This window comes from Lepidochelys kempii, chromosome 2 (genome assembly GCF_965140285.1).
Source record: "Lepidochelys kempii isolate rLepKem1 chromosome 2, rLepKem1.hap1, whole genome shotgun sequence".
Lineage (NCBI taxonomy): Eukaryota > Metazoa > Chordata > Testudines > Cheloniidae > Lepidochelys > Lepidochelys kempii.
Window position 1 is genome coordinate 241970385 of NC_136381.1, and position 12062 is coordinate 241982446.

Consider the following 12062-nt stretch of genomic DNA (forward strand, 5'->3'; position numbering starts at 1 on the left):
TTGAACCCTTAATGCAGAATGTTTAAGCATTAATGCAGACCCAAATGCCTTTTCACTGAGTTCTCTATGATTAGGTAAAGGATCTAACAATTCCATCCCTTTGTGATAACCTGTCTGCATGAAACATAGTGTGAAGATATTCTCAAAATGGATGAAATACAATTTTTGACACAATTACAACCCAGGTTGTTCTCCTTGTTAACATCTCATCTGGCTAAGCTGCACGGACTGTATCACATGGACTATAACACATGTTAAATAAAATTAAACTATATTTTTGACAATAATAGGAACTTGTGAGATTGATTGGAAATATATATATAGACCTGTATTTTGTAAAATATGTTCATTATGTAATGTATAGATATGAATGTGAGGTAGTCAATACTAACATTATCTATTTTCCGTTATTTCATATGTGTAAAAAACTCTTAGTCCCCAATTCAGCAAAATATATAAGTCTATGCACATTGTGCTTTGAGTCTGATTCAATGCCTGTTGAAAACAACAGAATTTAGCCAGATGCCATAGCAATGCCTGGTGGCCAGGAGGAGCAACTGCAACTGTCTGTCTGCAACACAGCAGAACGCAGGAGACGGCAGCTGGGATGTGGGCAGGCATGACGGGGCTACCAAATAAATGAATGACAGTTGACAGCCTGGCAGTCCAGTTTCCAATGCACAGAAATCCACATCAGAAAACCTCCATCACAATCAGTACACTTGTTGGTAGGCTAAGAAGATAGGCCAGACAGCGAGTAGGTATTGGAGACTGAATTACACTCTGACCTGTAAAGGTGGTGGCCTGGAGAATGGGTGGAGGGCGTGACGCTGAGGCATGTTGGTGAGGCAATATTGGCAAGCTTGCCCTGTTTCTTTAGGGTTGTCCCTACTTTTGTGGATAAACAGATATCTTCAGTCACCAGGGTGCAGAAAATGGGGCATGGGCAGTCATGCCCAGTGGTTAGAGTCAGGGATTTGGAACAGGAGCTGAGGTCAGAGTGAGGTGTGAAGCCAAGGGTCAGAGCCAAATATGGAGTCAGGTGCTAAGCCGAGGTTCAGAGCTGGACTCAGGAGTCAAGCCAAGGGTCGAAGCCAGATTCAGCATCTGGGGTAGAACATAGAAGCAGCGACCTGAAATAAGGCAGGAAAGCAGGAACCACGAACGGACATGGGTCTGAGCGAAGGAGGACAAGAACCACGAACAGGCCCAGAGGTGGGCAAGTAGGCAGGGTCCATAGTAACAGCCAGCCAGGGATTCATCTAGTTGCTCACACAAATTCCTGTGCCTCTTTCCAGTTTAAGCCAGTTGGTGGGGTTGGATGTCTCCCCTAATCAAGTGGGGCTCTTAGCAGGCTAGAGCTTCACTAGCCCCCTTCTCCACATGTCCAGGGATGCTGCTGGGTGGTGGCTACGGTCTGTGCATTGCCTGGGGACCATGGTCCCTCGCACAGGAACCTCAGTCCATTACTTTTCCTAAGCACTACGTTCCCGTATGAAAAATTTATAAACGAAATGAAACCTATGGATATTGATTCCAAAATTAAGAATTCAATCTGAAATTTTAGAGTGTCCATTCATTGAGAGCACACTGTGTACATGTAAAAAAACACCTGGTATAGGTGCTGTAGCAGCTGTGTAAAAGAGGCTAGGAATATTCATTAATAATTCTTCTCCTCAGCGAAGAGGAGAGTTATTGTAGAAGTCAAGCTTACTATTATTGTCATCTGGTGCTGTATTCTAATAGAGTGCTGCTTTGTTGCTGATTGAAACATGCTCAGGTTCTTTAGCCAGGATATTAACCCACTGACCCAATGCCCCAAAATGAGAGTACTGTCTACCATAATCAACTTATACTGAAAAATAAAGTGTTATAGACATTGGGAAGAAACAATCCCTGAGCAGGAAATCATATGGTGTATCTGAGAATTATTTATTAAAATGGGTTTATTTTCCTAGAGAACTCAGGCCCCTTCTTATGTCCCTTTCCTATGCCCTAAAGAAAAACTCAGGGTTTACAAGTGTTAGCATAATATATATTGTATCAAATTAAAGTAGTTTAGCTCAACTGCTAATTGAATATACATCCAAAATTTGAGGGTTTTGTTTAAAAAGATGAGACCCAGAAGGTGTAAATGACCTGAAATGGAACACCCTGCAGTAATTACATTGCCCAAGCTGAGTGAAATGCAAGAAGCACAACCACCATCTTAAATGGCGAAAAGTAAATGTAGGGCCAGAGTTTGGATGATCTCTGTGTGAATGTATAGTGGATGAGCATGGCACAAGAGCCTCCCTTAATCTTTTTCATACACACTGGGGTTAGCCACAATAATAACCCAGGGTCTTCTCCTTGTTAGCATCCCATCTGACTAAGCTGAGCTTTCCGAAGGGAGGTCTCAGCAGCTGTGCTACCCAGTAGCACTGGGACCAGGGGGTGCTGGGACAGTTTGGCTCTGCGCTGCTACTAATGGAGACCTTTGCTTGATAATCTCAATCTTGCCATCTGTTTGTAAATTTCTTTCAGTTTTAATAATCTACAATATTAATAGTAATAGGGTAGAGACTTTTTTTAAAATTTTGATTTAAAAAAATCTTAAGTGTCCCTGTGGTTCACCATATTGCACTGCTTTTGTATCCAGGATACAGCAATGTCTTCATTTAAAAAAAAGTATATTTTGAGTCACATTCTGACATACTCTGTGGTCACCATTATAGTTGCCACAGCCTGTATTCTGATTGCTATTTTGCAAAGATATTAACAAGTTTTCCACATGAAAGCAGATTCTTCCTCAACATAGTTTAACATATATAAACAAAATCTGTTGCAGTAACTGTGAAGTCATTTGCATCCATAATTATAGTGGCTTTTCTCATAAGTTGCAATCATATCCAAGAAAACATAAAAATAGAAATACATTATTTATGCTTTTTGTTCAAAATGGATTTCTGTTTTATGAAGCTGCAATGATAAGGAATTACATTTACTCTAAACAAGAAACCTGAAATATCATAATGTGGCAAGGTGTTGACACATCAGAATCAAAAGTGCTGTAGTTCCTTCTGTGAGAAGAGTTAGTCTCTTTGAAATCATTATCACTGCAGCAGGGAAGAAAACAAAAAAAACACCTCAACTAGAAATAACACCACACAGTATAGATGTGATGACATTATTACAGTTGAGGGCCTCAACTGAACCAAAACATTTGAATTTTTCATAAGGTTTTACATTTTTGATGAAAATATCTTAGTGAAGAACTGTTACTAGATTAAAAAATATATCTGTCAGAGAAATATTCAGGTCTGTGGTGTTATGAATGCTTTTGCAAGTGACTCTGGATGTTCAGTTGATCAAAAGTCTCAGTTGATTTCGGATGCTCAGCAAAATCCAATTAAGCAAAGTAGAGACCAAGGAATCAAAATTTATCCTTTTCCATGAGACACCTGCATAGTTTCATGAATTTAAACTTTTATTTGTACCTTTAGCCTACATGAAAAGAATGAAATATTTTCTCTTCCAAAGAATTTTTATTACATCTAAACCCCACTTATCCAAAATGTTTCAGGAACACAAAGAACATTCAGGTAAACAGGTTTCACTTGATCAGGTAGAGCACCAGATGCATGTATTCACTTCTCGGCATAGAACCATAAAAATCAGATTCTGCCACCTTCACACTTTCTGAGTAGTACTTTACTCCATGAGTGGCTCCAATGAGATACTTCCACTACTCCTGGATATAGTATTATTCAACAAGAGAAAGGATGGCGGAATCTGGCTCACAATTAGGTCTGACTGTATTTTGTATCAAGCAGAGAGTGTCATGACTATTGACCATAGTCTCATACTTGAGTTGTTTTCTCCAGAAATGGGCTGTTAGAACAGCTGGGGGAGCCAATTCTGGAGTTGCAGGTTGTGCACAGGCACTATTTCCCAATGGTTTGAATCTCAGATCTGTTAGCTCAAGCATTTCAGTCAACATGATCTGCCATGGCAAGCTGACTGGTTGAGAGACATTTCTCAGAAACCTAGGACCCAAATTATTTAGTGATTTATAGATCAAAGTCAACACTTCGAGTTACAACTACAAGCAAACAGGGAGTCAGAGTAGTTTCCAGAGTAGAGATCTAATTTGCTCTATATGGCTAACACTGCCAAGCAGGTGAGCAGCTGCATTCTACCCCCACTGTAACTTCCAAGTGGTCTTTGAATGTGGACCCATACAGTACACATCACAGTAATGAAGTCTAGAAGTCACAAAGGCATGAATCACAGTGGTAAGATTCAGCTCCAAGAATAAATGATGCTTTGGGTCCCTGTTGCCACCTGTATTTCCATGTGTCAAAGAGGATCCAGCAGCACTCCAAATTGAAAACTTCTTAAATGAAAGAAGGATGGGAAGGACAATCACCCCACTTTTCCTTAACACACTTACAGTGCCTCCATCTTGTCCAAAGTAAGTTTCTGCCAGCTTGCCATTATCTAAGTATTGCTCTCCGCCAGGCACTATGAAAGCAAAGATGCTGCACCATCTGGGTTTGATGGAAAAGAGGCATAGAACTGTGTGCCATGTGCATTTTGATAGAACTAGAGACCAAATTGTTTTATTATTTTCCTCAGCATGACATACAAGAGGGGCAATCAAATTCAGCCTGGCAGAACATGCATGAGAGCTGTCTCTGGGCAGCAATTGATCAAAATCACAATCTCTGATCTCTTGGGGCCAAATCCTGTTCCCACTGAAATCAAAAGGAGTTTTGCTATTGAGTTCAATGGGAACAGGATTTGACATTTGGAGAGGAAAGAACAAAACCACTCATCAAGGGGTATGTTGCTTACCTCAGGTGTCGAAGGCTGCAGACTCATGTGAGAAAGTCAGCAGACAGCTGATCTTTGTCCAAGGGAGAGATCAGCAATCAATGAGCATAGAACAGTCTCTGTATCATATTCAACTCATAAGTCCATCTGCAAAGGTTCAAGGAAATACGAAGACTCCAGATTACTTTAAAGTTGTCTAACCACCATCTTCCTTCTCAAGTGTCTCTAAAAAGGGAAGATTAGAAACGGTGATAACTGGCAAAATTGAAATGGTTTCTTGAGCAGAAGCTTAAACACCATTTATTTGAGGGAAGATGGTATGTTTTGTTCCCACAGCAAGGAAACACTATCCATCTCAGCCAACGCTGGATTTAATATCTGAGGAGGGGCATGGGTCAGATTTGCAGGTCATAAACTGATGTTCTTCCTGAACCTCCAAAATTGTAGTAACTGCAGAAACTGGACAAATTTGAACAAGAGAAGAAGCTGCACTTGTCACCTCCAGTCACAGTTCTGTGGTGACTGGTCGGAAGACTACTTGTCCTGATGATTAGAAGAAGTGAAATGCAGGAGGTGGACAGTTCATTTGTCTGATCTATACTCCCCCCAGGTAATTCACTGCCAAGGAGTAGGTTTTGTTTGTTTCTCCTGTAGGATGACCTTTATGTATCCTGATGTGGAGCCTGCATTCACAACTTTCCAGGGTTTGCAAAACCTAAAAAGCCATTTATATTTAATGTATACTCAAACTCAAGGGGTCTATAAGGATTGATGAATATGTAGTTTTAGGATGAAGGGGAGGGGAAAGAAGTGGAGGCTTATAACACAGACCTCTTATTTTCTGCAAAATTTTATCAGCCACAAGTTTGCAAGTGTTTTCTTTCTTGGCAGAAAGGAAACACATGTATGGTGGATCTAATTGTACATTTGTCTGTCTGTAGATATATCCTTTGAATAGGATAAAGGCTGCTCTTCTAAGCAATCTCAGCCACATACTAGCATGGGTGGAAAGGAAATCCTAGCAATTTTCTGAAAAATTGAAAGGGAAAAAAATGACTAAGATTAAAAACTTAAGCTCATACTCATTAAGAGAACCCAACCCTTTAACATGATTAACATTAATAAGTAGAGTTGGAGCTGCATTTTAGGAATTTTAGGATAATTTGAGTATTACACTGTGAGAAATTAGTCAGTAGGAGAAGGGAGCTCCAGTTTGATATCTAATGCAAACATTGAAGCAGAGAAAAGAAAATCCTCTACAAAAGGTAGTGATTTAATAATGTAAAAACCAGAAATGTGTATGAAAAGTATTAGCGAAGATACTGATGGCTGAAGTGACTATTTCAGAAAACTGGTAGTTTTCTGATGATTCCTGATTAATGTAGTATTAAAAAGAACAACAACAACAACAACAACAAAGAAAAAAAAGCATTTTAACTTATTTTAATATCTCTTTTTAATTTAAACACAATTTTACAATAGGCACTACTTCCCCAGCATAGTAATGGTATTTAAAAAAGAATATGCACATTAACTTTTATGGTGTCATCATGACCTGTAGGTATTCAAATGTGTCAAAGCAAGACAATGTCATTGCTACCTAACTGTCTAAAGCCAGATCACTTAATACTTTATGGATAGTAAAAAGCATTATGCTCTGTTTTTGTTTTAATCATCACTGTAGTGCCTTTTATTGGAATTGAGTACATATTTTAAAATACCTTTTATCATTAAATATATTGAGTGACCAGAGTCGTATGAATTTATACTTATGAATGAACTTTCTGTTTTTTTAAAAAACAAACAAACTTTCATTTGTGAAATGGTGCAAACTTTATAATATAAATGTGTTTCTAATGATTTTAGGTTAAGCCATACAGGCTGCATCCAATATACTCACATTAAGGATTTTGATGACACAAAAGTTCAAAGTTCATTTTGCCTAAAGCAGTCTTTCTCTATTGAGATTTCAGTGAAGTACAGTGAAATGTGACTGGAATAACCAAGTAACGAACAATATTCTAGGTTATCACAAAGATAAAAGGATTAAAATGACACTTTGAAATACAGCTCTGAATGTGGAACATAATGGGGAAAACATTTTCAAAGAGAGAAAAGGGTTTATATACTATCTACAGATTAGTGAAATGCTACTAAAAGAGGTGCTAGGAAGGTTATGGGTTTCCTATTGGTAAAGGAAACCAACAGAGAAAAACAAGAAGTCAAGAAGTCTTTCATAATATGAAAAAACAGGATTCCTCTATGCTTGTAATTTGCATAAATTAGGCACATAGGCCAGCATGGTGTTTTAGAACATAGTTGGGGTAATGCATCAAATACATTAGAAAAATTTTCTGGCCAAGAAACATTTTAAGGAAGATTACAGATCCCCTACCCTCCTTCTCACACTGGGGTAAGAGTAGTTCTGTCTGACTGGAATCTGCAAGCAGGAAACGAAAACATTTTAACAGAGGATATTACTGTTCGCACAAACGTAGTGTTAATGTAGCATCTCACTGCATATCTTTCTATCAACACCACATAGTGCATACACAGAACACCTTCTTTTGAGAGCACCCTGTAGTGAAGTGAAAGCTATACTGAAGGTTTACATGAGAGTTGGAGATCTCACTAACAAGGTTCTACAGAATGTGCACTTCAGATACGGTGGACTAAATTTTCAAACACGACATTTTGAACGTTTAGTAATGTGCGTTTAAGCATGCAGATGTATGCGCAAATAGCACATACTGCTAATAAGAGAATTTGCATGCCCTGTTGTGCATCTAATTGAATGGTCAGCTTGCATACATACATAATTGGTTCTATTCTCCTCTTCTTATATGCTCATGACATTATAGGGGCTGATGCTTATATGTGAAGTAGAGAATTGATGCAGTATATGAAAGAGAGAGAGAGAACACTTTGTACCCATAGTATAGCAGATTTCATCTGTGAAATTCAAAGTGGTTTAATTAATTAACCCTTGTGAATAGTTACTATAGATCTGTATTATTATTCCTATTTTACAGGCGTCTGCTGAGGATGGACAAAGCAGTCTAGATAACTTGGGCATTCCCTTACAAATCAAACCAAACCTGAGGTTTGGGGGTTCAAAAAGTTTGATTAACTTTTCTTGCTTTTTAACTTGTCCATTGACTTCTCCACTTCCTGGTTTTTGGTAGACCTTGATACAAAAATACCATGTGAAAATTAGGCCTGTCCAGCAGAGCAAGTGACAATGACCTTAATTTAGATACATTATCTTCCGTCGTACCAACACTGCCATGATAAAGGTAGGACAATAGTATGTGTGTGTGCATGAGAAATCTTTAACTTTTACCTTCATTTTGGGAGACCACAAATATAGTGTGGGCTATAGGAATCAGTAGAATCATAAAGCTTAAACCCCAAGGTTTGTTATGCTTTGTGCCCTTATTCCTTTACATCTCCCTTTTCTGAGATTAACAAGTGGTATGAGGGTGGAGCACAAGGCTTTGAGAGTGCTGTGTTCTAGTCAAGTTTAATATAATTGCCGGGATGCAGCATGGAGCTTATTCCATATGAAATTATATATAATGTGATACATCCCAGTGCTGAGAAGACACAATCTCAGGAAATTTTTTCCTTTTTTCCCAAGGGCTGTGCAAAATTATGAGGTCCAGATCAAAGGATTTAGGTACCAACTCTCATTGAAATCAATGAGAGTTAGGTACCTAATTATGGTGGAGGATCTGGGTCTGAGTGCCTTTTGTTTGAGTGCTCCGAGAGCCAAACAATCCAGAGAGGACTGGGGACAGCGCTAAAATTGCCTTTGTTCACAGAACTAGCTTACCTGAACATAGTGTAGAGGGAGTTTTCTCTTTCAGCCTTCCAATGCCTAAATCTGGTCTCTGTAATTGTAAGAATAGTATATTGATTATGGCATAGCTACTATGAGGTCTTCTACGGATGCTAATTGCAAGGATCACTTTTTTTCTTGAAAATTAGTGGAACATTTGGTTCCTCCCCACTGGTTCCCAGTCATTTGGTGAGTTTACTAGCTAATTTTCTTAATACTCTCAAAAGCATGACTCCAGTCCTTTATACATTTTCCAGGTGTTCTTGTATTTACTTTCTTTATAATTTTTATACAGTTTTCATGACTTCCTACTAAAATTATTAGCCCACAAGAGCTGTTTTATCAACAGGAAACACTTTGCATTTCTCTTGGTTAGTTCATACACACTTCTATACACCTCAGAAAGCTCAACAGTAGAGAAGGCGTGAATGACATACAGAATGGTGTCAATCCTCAACTGCATTCTAGCCACTTTATGACATCCTTCAATGCAAAGCTTCCTAAAGTCACCAGAACAGCCCACAGCAGAAACACCATAGTTTACGTGATCCTTTGGTGACATAGAAGCCAGTGCACCAGCTCCTTTGGCATCCCTCTTCCCTGTGTCCAGTGCAAAATGTGGCAGGCAGAAGAGCTGTGGCCTCCCTGAGGCCTACTAATGCCTAACAGCTGTAAGAGCCCCTTCAGACCATCAGCAGTTGGTGTAACTTACAGTGAGAGACAGGCCCAGTGCACCTTTGCAATATGACCCATCCCCCAATGCTAAATTGCATCATGCCCTCCTCTGCTACAGACAAAAGATCAAGGCCAGTATGCCCATTTTCCATTAGCTATAAAGCTCCTAAGTGACGTACCAGAGCCAGAAGACTACCCTCCCTTTACCCAAATCCCTGCTGAAAACACATTATTCAATGATATGTGTTCACATTAATCTACCAGAGAAAGAAGTGTTATGAATAAAAAGATAGAAATAAAAAAGATAGAATTTTGAGATAAAACCTAGTTTCTTGGCTTGTGCACTGTGAATTTGATTCTCCCCTCTCTCATCCTAGTGCAGTGGTTTTCAATCTGTGGTCCAAAGATCTCTGGGGGTCTTCAGACTATATCTAAGATATCCAATGGGATCTGTACCTCCATTCCAAATTTTTAGGGGTCTGCAAATGAAAAAAAAGGGGTGAAAAAACTGCCCTTGTGTAAATCAGATGTACCACCCAATAGCTCAATGTCAATTCACTGGTGTGAGAGGATAATCATACTAAAAATGTATGAACTGCATGGTTTGTTTAATGTAGAAAGTAAGTTCTTTGGGGGCAGGTACCAAGTTCTCCTGTTTCTTTTTTACAGCACCAAGCACAATGGCAGCACTCAGATAATACATAGTAATAACAGAATAAGAAAGTTTCCCTTTTGCCAGAGTGGTTAGCCAATATTTGTGTCCTTGCTACAGTGTTTTCATTAGAAGGAGAAAATGATGATACAAGTCAGGTATATTCTTTCTATTTATTTACAAAGAATGTACACAAGGTCTTGTTTCCCTGAACACAGTAGATGGAAACAGTAGCAGGCAGTTTCCTTGCTCACAATGTCCAAGCCTGCCTCTTCAACAAGTTCATTGCCCTGAGGAGCTCTGTCTCTCTACTCCCTTTCACAGACATGCTCATGACTGCTTCTCTAGCTGTCTGCCCACTTTCTGTCTTTCACACACACATTCCTTAGCTCCCACATTTGCAACCACTCACAGAAAAATCCCTCTTATTCTCCCTGGGTTAGTTCTTAGTCAGGCCTTGCCATGCAAGGTCTATGGTCCTGCTTTGAGCAGGGGGTTGGACTAAACGACCTCCTGAGGTCCCTTCAAACCCTGATATTCTATGATTCTATGCAGCCCAGTGCCTTGGGCAGTGCTTATATTGTTTCCAGCTATCACTGGCTTAATTGCTCTTTCCTGTTAGCCTAATGAAGGTTGCTTAGACCATTCAGCTTTAACCAGGTGTGTGACTGTCCATGGATCAAAGACCTGCTTGATGGCAGCCATTAATATCCTCCAGCATAACAATAATAATAGCCCCCTAGAGGTAGCCAATAGCCAGAAAACCATTTCTGTAGATAATTATTCATATTTTTAATTAATTGGCTTCAACTCTGTTTGCTCACCTTTCAGGGTCACCTTCCATTAATATTCTAATAAACTGGTTTTGTGGCAGATATATCCAAAGGGGACCAGTATAAAACCTATGTCCCTAAGGGATTAAGAGCACTAGCTTTATGTGCAGGGGTGAATTTCATCCAGAAATAACTAATTTTTAGTGGCTTTTGCAGAATAATTGCTGGCAGTGATTTTTAAAATTCATATCCATGAGTTTTCATTCCAGAAAACTAAGCTTAGGTGGTAGCATACTTGTCCAATTAGAGAAAAGAAAAGTGCCATATGACCTGTGTGACCATTCCCAACAACCAAAATTTTGAATTTTAATTATCAAATATACATAATGAATTGCTCTCAAACAAGCTACAGATCAAGGATTATTTGGCAAGTCATTTTGACTAATGAATAAATTCAAGAAAGTCATTATCTGTTCATGGACAATTTATAAAGAGGATAGAAAGGCAAAATTCATCAAATAAATTATTCATTGCAAATCATTAGCCCAGCTCTACTGACATCCTACTCTTGTACTGTAAATCCTGTTTTTACCATAAGGAGAAATAAAATGCATTTCTAATTTGTTTTCTAATAAGTACTAATTAGTTCAGGCCTTTGAGATCCATAAGGAAATAAAGTGTGTCCTTGTAGCCTTCCAAATAAAGCTTTAAAACTGCATCTGGTAAGTCCCACAATTCTCTTCCTTTCCAGCCTTTAAGAAGAAATGGAAATCATTCCTCAGTTGATTTCAATATAAAATTTGGCAAAAAGCTGAATGAGAAATAGCAACAGTAACCATTCAAATCACTGGGCAATGTATGGGGACAGCTCCTCAGTGCTGGTTTAAGACCTGAGCTAGAGAAAAATCAAACACAAATTGTTAAAACAGTAGAAAAAATAAAATGTCATGTTAATGTTTTCCCTCAGAACATATTGTTTAAAAGGACCTTTCCCAGGGAGAAGTCCAGTCTGCTGTGGAAGATCACAGACCAAAACCACTCTGGGGGTGGAGGGTGAGTTGAGTTTCAGGTCATATGACAGAATCACTGAAGTCACTGATAGAAATGACTCATTAGCATCTCTAACCACTAGAGGAATTTCCCGCTCAGAATATTTTTCCCCAGTTCTACAACTTGCATTGGACCGTCTTTTTAAGGACAGGGTCAAAGAATAATAAAATCAAGAGCTTTTTATCTGGTGACTTTGTCCATTTCTGCTCTGTCCCCTCCTCTCCCAATTCAGGGTTGTTCTCTGCAGTGTATT